Raw genomic sequence first — 6,462 nt, forward strand, 5'->3', positions numbered from 1 at the left:
GCCTTAGTTTTGAGATTCACATAATCTGTTCCACACTCCCTCTGTTGGCCAATTAGTCACAGGTAAAAATATTTTTCAAAAAGGAACATAAATTTCAGATGCAATTTTATAGTGAGTAGGGAAGGAAATCCAAATATCAAGCTTCCAAAAAATCTGGTGTATATTCAAACAGTACTATTGTGTATGGGTTTATTTCTTCTCTGTTTTACAAATGAGTCTTTACTGAAATGCTGTTAAAATTGTCAAGTGTGGTTCATTTGAAATTCTAGTATTTCATTATAAATCAGTGTTTTCGGAGTTGTAATTATGTTAATGGTTAACTTTCAATGCAGTCAGTCCAGTGTCTTTCAACATACACAAGTTCTATCTACAGGTAGAGATGAAAGAATACAGGCAATAGCTACTCAAATCAATACATCAAGAAACAGTGCTGCACAACTTAACCTGTCTCAACATCACCTTATACCCAACACCTGGAGAGGATCATACAAGGAGAACTCGGAGAAATCCGGCCAACAGGTACCGAATAACTCATTTGTCACGTCTTTGCCAGACCAGTTGATCTCAATAGCAGGGCCTACATTCACGGGGAATTCACTCTTCCCTCTCATCCCCTGCCTCAAAAGATGGTATCAAAGATGGGTGGATAATTCTCCTTAAACCTGTACTGTGTTCGGATTAGTAATGTGTGTTTTTTCCTCAGTTAACTCTGTACAGGTGTTTTTCAGAATTATCACTCTCGGGCAGCTGCCTTCCCAGCTAAGCAAGGCTTCCTAATTTTAGTTTTGATACTGAAGCAACTGAAAGCTCAGGAAGTTAAGCCCTCCTTGGGTGTCTACAGGAAATAAATCCTCTGATTTCCTAAAGTCTAAAGTTAGCTGAAACTGTCCTTGTAGTGACAATGTCAATTACCTTCTTTCCAAACCTGCTAAACCACTGTTGTATCTGAGCCCTGAGAGTGGATTTAGCATGCAAAAAGATTTGCTGGTGACTTTGAAAAAAGGAAAACTTTGAGCAAGCAGAGGATCTTTTTCTTGCCTCATTGCCATGTAAGAAAGCAGCTTACTGTGGGGGACAGAGGCAAAAAGAAAGCTGCTAACAGTTGTTGTTAAGGTATTTCCCTCCATTAAAAGTAGTTTCATATGGACAGCTATTAGTCTGCTGTACTGAAGTATTTGGGTGAGTTCTTTTAATTCAAAATGGAGCCTTTTATTCTCTTATAAAAATAATACAGCTAAYTGGCAACTCTTTAGTCTGGATCCCTTTCCCCTTTTTTCATTTCTTTCCAGCAGAACTTCCTGTATTTAATCATGCAGTTACTCAGAAATTTCAAAGTTGCACAAAAGATTTTTTCTTCAATAATTCTTTTGACTTCGATTATTATTTTAAGCCTTCTGTTTTAATTTACAGGCTAATATTTTTAATTAAAAGAACAATGCACATTTTGTTTCATACATATTCTCAGTTTAATAATTTTTAATTACGTAGATGCTTTTGATCTTTTACTGCTAGCATAATACGTTCATTTTTAGCAAAAGGTTTTTTTTATATTACCTTTCATATATTGTACAGTAGAATCTCACCAATTTACTCTTAGCACTAAGTCCAGCTAAGCGTGTTTTAGAAAATTTGGAAGTGAATGGAAACTAAAAGGGAATAATGCATCAGAAATTCCTATGTTTTGTTTACTGTCGTATACAGGAGGATGAAAGGACACGTTTTATATGTTGCATTCATGGCATTATACTGCTGTTAAATATCATTTAGGCTTTATTTAAGAAATACTGGTTAAAGGTCACTGTAGCATTTACAATAAAACTGCTTATATTTGAGGGTAGCAAAATATGAGGTGTGTCACTGGATTCCAGTAACAAAAGCATAACCTACAAGTATCGTCTGAAAACTTCAGCCGGAAAACGAGTGAGTAAATCTGTTAATAACTGAGTTTTAAGAGTGTGATGACTGGAGTAAAGAGTGCATAAGCAAAAACTAGCTATACAAGTGAAGGCTGTTCAAAAGCAGCAGAGCTGTGGTCTCCAAGTAATAAAAAACAGATGCTTTTGTCTTGAATATAAGGTGAAGTCAAGCCAACTGAGCTGAGTGGAGATCCTGCTGTTCATTCAGAAAGATGGGATCTTACGATAAATGTTCCTTAGAGTTCTTGCCCATTCCCCTATGAAAAAGAGAGATTCTCATCTTCTCAAGGCTGCGCCCCTTGAAAGCAGACTGTTCATCTTCACACCAGCAGAAGCTGGACTGGGKTTAGTAGTGGGTACAGTGTAATGCAGAGGTGAGAATACACTTAAGGTGAAGGAAAATGGAAGGAATCCTAAGATCCCTCAAATTTCACAGTCTCTAATTAAGCAGAATTACAAATGCAGGCACAAAACCAKTCAACAGAACAGCATAGGCTGTGCTCCTTCAGCTCTGATGATGAGTGTGGGGCCAAACAGCTTTCTTCTTCATGTACATGCCTGCTGCATCACATAATTTCCCCACACTGGAAGATCTGAAAATTTGGGAAGACTTCTTAGATTTGACTAAATGTAGTTCAAAAAAAATTTTTTTTTACTCAGATTTAAAGTTTAGACATACCTTCTTCATAAATTTATGCTTAGTTGATATCAACAGGCTTAAGGCATGCTGTCTATGCCTTAATTTGTGCTTAAATTTAGTAGTTTTTTTAGTAGGATTATTTTCATACTTTCTGTTTAAGAATGCAGCTACATCTGAAAGCAATTTTATTTTATTCTTGTCATTAAATCTGATTAATATTAATGTAGCTAAACTGAGGGGTTTCCTTTTCATGGCCCTTCTGCTTCTCTGAGACGGAGCTTTTCAGATTACAGCTGAATTTCTAATATTCAAGTATTTCATAAAGAAGAGTTGACAAATTCAGAATAGTTAATTTGTGTGTAGAATTTAATTCATTTCAATGTTTGATAGCTGTAAGACTACTTTCTCAATGTATTTTCTGTGTGAAATGATTTTCCAAATACTGCGAATCACGGTTAGGGATTATTCTGACTGAACAGACAGAATGTGCTCTGACTGAATTTAACTCCATGCTGCTAAATAGCTTAATGTATTTATTCCATAATCTATACAGAATAGTGTATGATGGTGTTGATTGGGTTAGCACAGAATAACTGAATGTAGTTTTTGTTTCTTTGGCTTAATTTCTCACCAATCTTTCACAACTGTAACAACCATATATATATGTATTCATTACACTCAAATTTTCTGTGGCAACTTTTGTGCTTCATCATGTCAGTTTAGCTCATAGGCTTAGTGGTATTGGTACTTAAACCTTACTATGGCAGATGCTTTTTAGATGCAGTCTTTCCTAAGTTCACAGAATTAAAATTTTGCCATGAAGCATGTCCTTGTAATGTGTCATTGGTCTGCTTGTCAGTCCTTTGGCCACAGAAAATAGCCTCTGAAAACTTCACAGCTGTACACAGCACTTGCAGTAGTGTATCCGAACGTGCAGCATCACCATTTTAATGCTTAGAGTTTTACAAGCATTGGGATCTTATCTTGCCGATTGCAGGAGCTAGGGCACAGTGACTATGGAACTGGCAGAGACGCTTCGCTTGGCTGCGCATCGGCCCACATTGTAAGGAGGAGTAACGACAGCTGTATGGGCACCTTTACCACTCCTCAAAGCTGGATGCTTCTGCCCTTCCAGTGGCCATGCTTTCATTCCCCAAAAGGTGCACTGGCTTTTGCTGTCCTCTGTTTCGTCAGTCCTGAAACGTAAACTCTGATACCTTGTCACATTATTATGGTTTGCAGTGCACTCTTAATGCATGCTATTGGTCCAACATAGTCTTCAGGAAGCAAGGCTGAAACAGCAGCAGGATATAAGCACTTTTCTTTTGTAAAGGTAGATGATATTTCTGTACTCAAATCCTCAGGGAATTACCTTATTCTATATAATTCTATATAATAATAAGCAGTTTTCTTAGGGAGGAAGAGGAGGACTCAAATGTTTGTGTATTAAGCAAATTGCTGCTGGCTGCTGCCTTAACCTTGAGACATCCATTTCATAAAGGGAAGAGTTTCTGCTGTAGGTAGTAGAAGTCGCATCCACATTTGCTTCTGGCCAGCATGGGTAAATGGTTGTGGAGATTCATCAGAAGTGTGAGATAACTGGTGCAGTAAAATACTAAAGTCCTCAGTTCAGTCAGACAGGACTTGTATAAAAAAGTTGAGACTGTTGCTCATCTTTGTTATGAAACAGGGCTTTAAGGTCACAGGAGGTTGTCAAGCCTTTGTAAGATGTTTTGGAATTATCTTGGACAGYGCCCTGTTGAAATACTTGCAGTTTTTATGCCTGCCATGATAGGAAGCTTTGCTTTGTGCTGCTTGTTTAGCCATGTAGTAAACATTTTTTTCTTGCCTTTTTTTTTGCTGTATACAGCACACACATAATGTTAATGTAAAACCACAGATGGTTTATGTTTAACAAAGCTAAGGCATAGTGTAGTGCGCCTTGTATCCTAAGATTTCAGTCAGTCTGATTTGAGTTGTTTTTTTTAAACTCTAGCATGAAATTTAGCTTCTAGTGCCATTTTGTTATCTCCAATATTTGAAATAGCTTTAATTATTTTAATAGGTGTAATTTGTTGCCTGTTGGAGACGGTAGCTAGTAGTACCTGAGTCTTTATTTGATGATGATGAGCTCAACAACCTACCACAAGTGGCCGGAATTACTTTAACATCACGAGGATCAAGGTGCTGCACAGTGATGTAGTCAATATAATAGGAGTGCTGTGCTTTGATCAGACATGCAGTCAGGCCTCGTTTGTATTTTTCAGCTTGCTGGAGAAGTGTGCCAGGTGATCAGCTGCAGGGCAACATTTGGATTTTCCTTACTGGAACCATAATGAATTTCTCCAAGGTGCCAGAACCGCAGTTCCCATAAGAGATGGTAAGCCAAATTAAGAAGCTCCACCACTGAAAAGGGGAGACCCCTCACACCTTGCTCTTTGTGGCCAGGCTTTCCTGGTGCTCACCTTGCTTTGGCCTCCGCACTCATCAGGCCTCTCCATCAACTTCTTTAACTTGTTAAGAGGGCAAGTTAGCTAAGAAGTTGGATGTTTTTCTACTACATTACTTACTAATGTGGCTCAGTGAACCGTCCACTGTGCAAGAGAGAGGGAGAAATACATGCTATTGGGGGAAGAGAGAGAGAGAGAGAGATCCAACCCTTTTCTGCAGAGAAATGATGGACTCCGGTGCCCCCAAACCTAGCCCCAAGCAACACCCATCTTAAAATTCCCATGTATCATTATTTGGAGATTCTTTAGGACTGAATTAATGCGGGAGCTGCAATTTCTCCCACCTCACCAGTATTCATTTTAGGTAATGCTAATACTGGCTTGGTAGCCATTTATATCATTATGAGCCAGAGAAATTAATTTTTTGTGGTAAGTCAAATGCAACAAATGTCACCAATGACTTTCCCATTTGAGACAAAGTGTATTTCATATTGCTGCTTATTTTACAGCTTGCCTATCCATTGAAAATATATTGTTAAACTCGCCTACCTCAAGGACCTTATCAAGAAATATCAATATAACAACCAATTTACAGTTGCAAACTTTCCTGTCTCATGTTAATATCAGGACCTCTTCTGCTCCGTCAGCTGCAGAAAAATGACTGGGTGTGGATGGAGCATCACTGTGGAGGGAAAGGGCACTATCAGCCGCGCAAGGCTCTGTGTACGTGTGTGCAGGGGAAACAGCAGTACTTAAAATCAGAAACAAGGTTTTAGTTGTGAGGGCTCTGGTGGGAAGTTTTATCCCCTTGTTACATCTATTTAAAGAGTTCGCCGTGCCCACCTCGTGATCAGCAGCAGTGGAGCCAGGGCCAGGCTGGGCTCCAGTTTGGTGCAGCAAGCCTCCACCTGAGATCACCGGGCTGGAGCAGTCAGGCTTTGCTGAAGAAAAACATGGAAAATCTGACCTTGCTAAGCATTATGAAAATAAAAGATCTCCTTCATGAAAGAAACAAAATATAGTTTAATTATGAAGGCATGCATCTAAATGTAAATAAAGCATAGGCCTGCTATGCAAAATGGAATATATACAAACTAGACATTGAATGTCTGTAGTGAAACTAAGAATCTATTGAAGTACACAGTTCAAATGACTGTCTCCCCTTCATGAAATACACTGAAATGAACTTCTCTTTTGTTGCGGGGAATGTTAGTGGGGCTGATGATGAAAAAGTTTTGTGCAGTAAAATCTGCCTGTTTATCCTTCTCTTTTGGTAGATCCAGAAGCAGGATCATAAATATCTGCAGGGATGCACGATCTGTTTTTATTGATTGCAAAATTACAGGTTAATAGAAGCGCAGATCGCGAACTCTGACTTCGCCATCAGAAAACGTGACGCTGGCTCCCCCCACGCCGGGGGGCAGCGGGGAGGCCGAGCCGCCCGCCCGCCCGGAGC

The 6,462-nt window shown here is 39.1% G+C and overlaps 1 protein-coding gene across 1 annotated transcript in view; it reads left to right on the forward strand.

Moving 5' to 3' along the window:
* LGR4 (leucine rich repeat containing G protein-coupled receptor 4) overlaps positions 1–498 on the forward strand; it is a 64,452-nt gene extending 63,954 nt beyond the window's left edge. The window contains exon 19 of the mRNA XM_026073114.1: positions 374–498. The gene's annotated coding sequence lies outside the window, so the exon portion shown is untranslated. The remainder of the gene's footprint in view (positions 1–373) is intronic.
* Positions 499–6,462: the final 5,964 nt, after the last annotated feature.

This window comes from Apteryx rowi, unplaced genomic scaffold (assembly GCF_003343035.1).
Source record: "Apteryx rowi isolate R43461 unplaced genomic scaffold, aptRow1 scaffold_360, whole genome shotgun sequence".
NCBI lineage: Eukaryota > Metazoa > Chordata > Aves > Apterygiformes > Apterygidae > Apteryx > Apteryx rowi.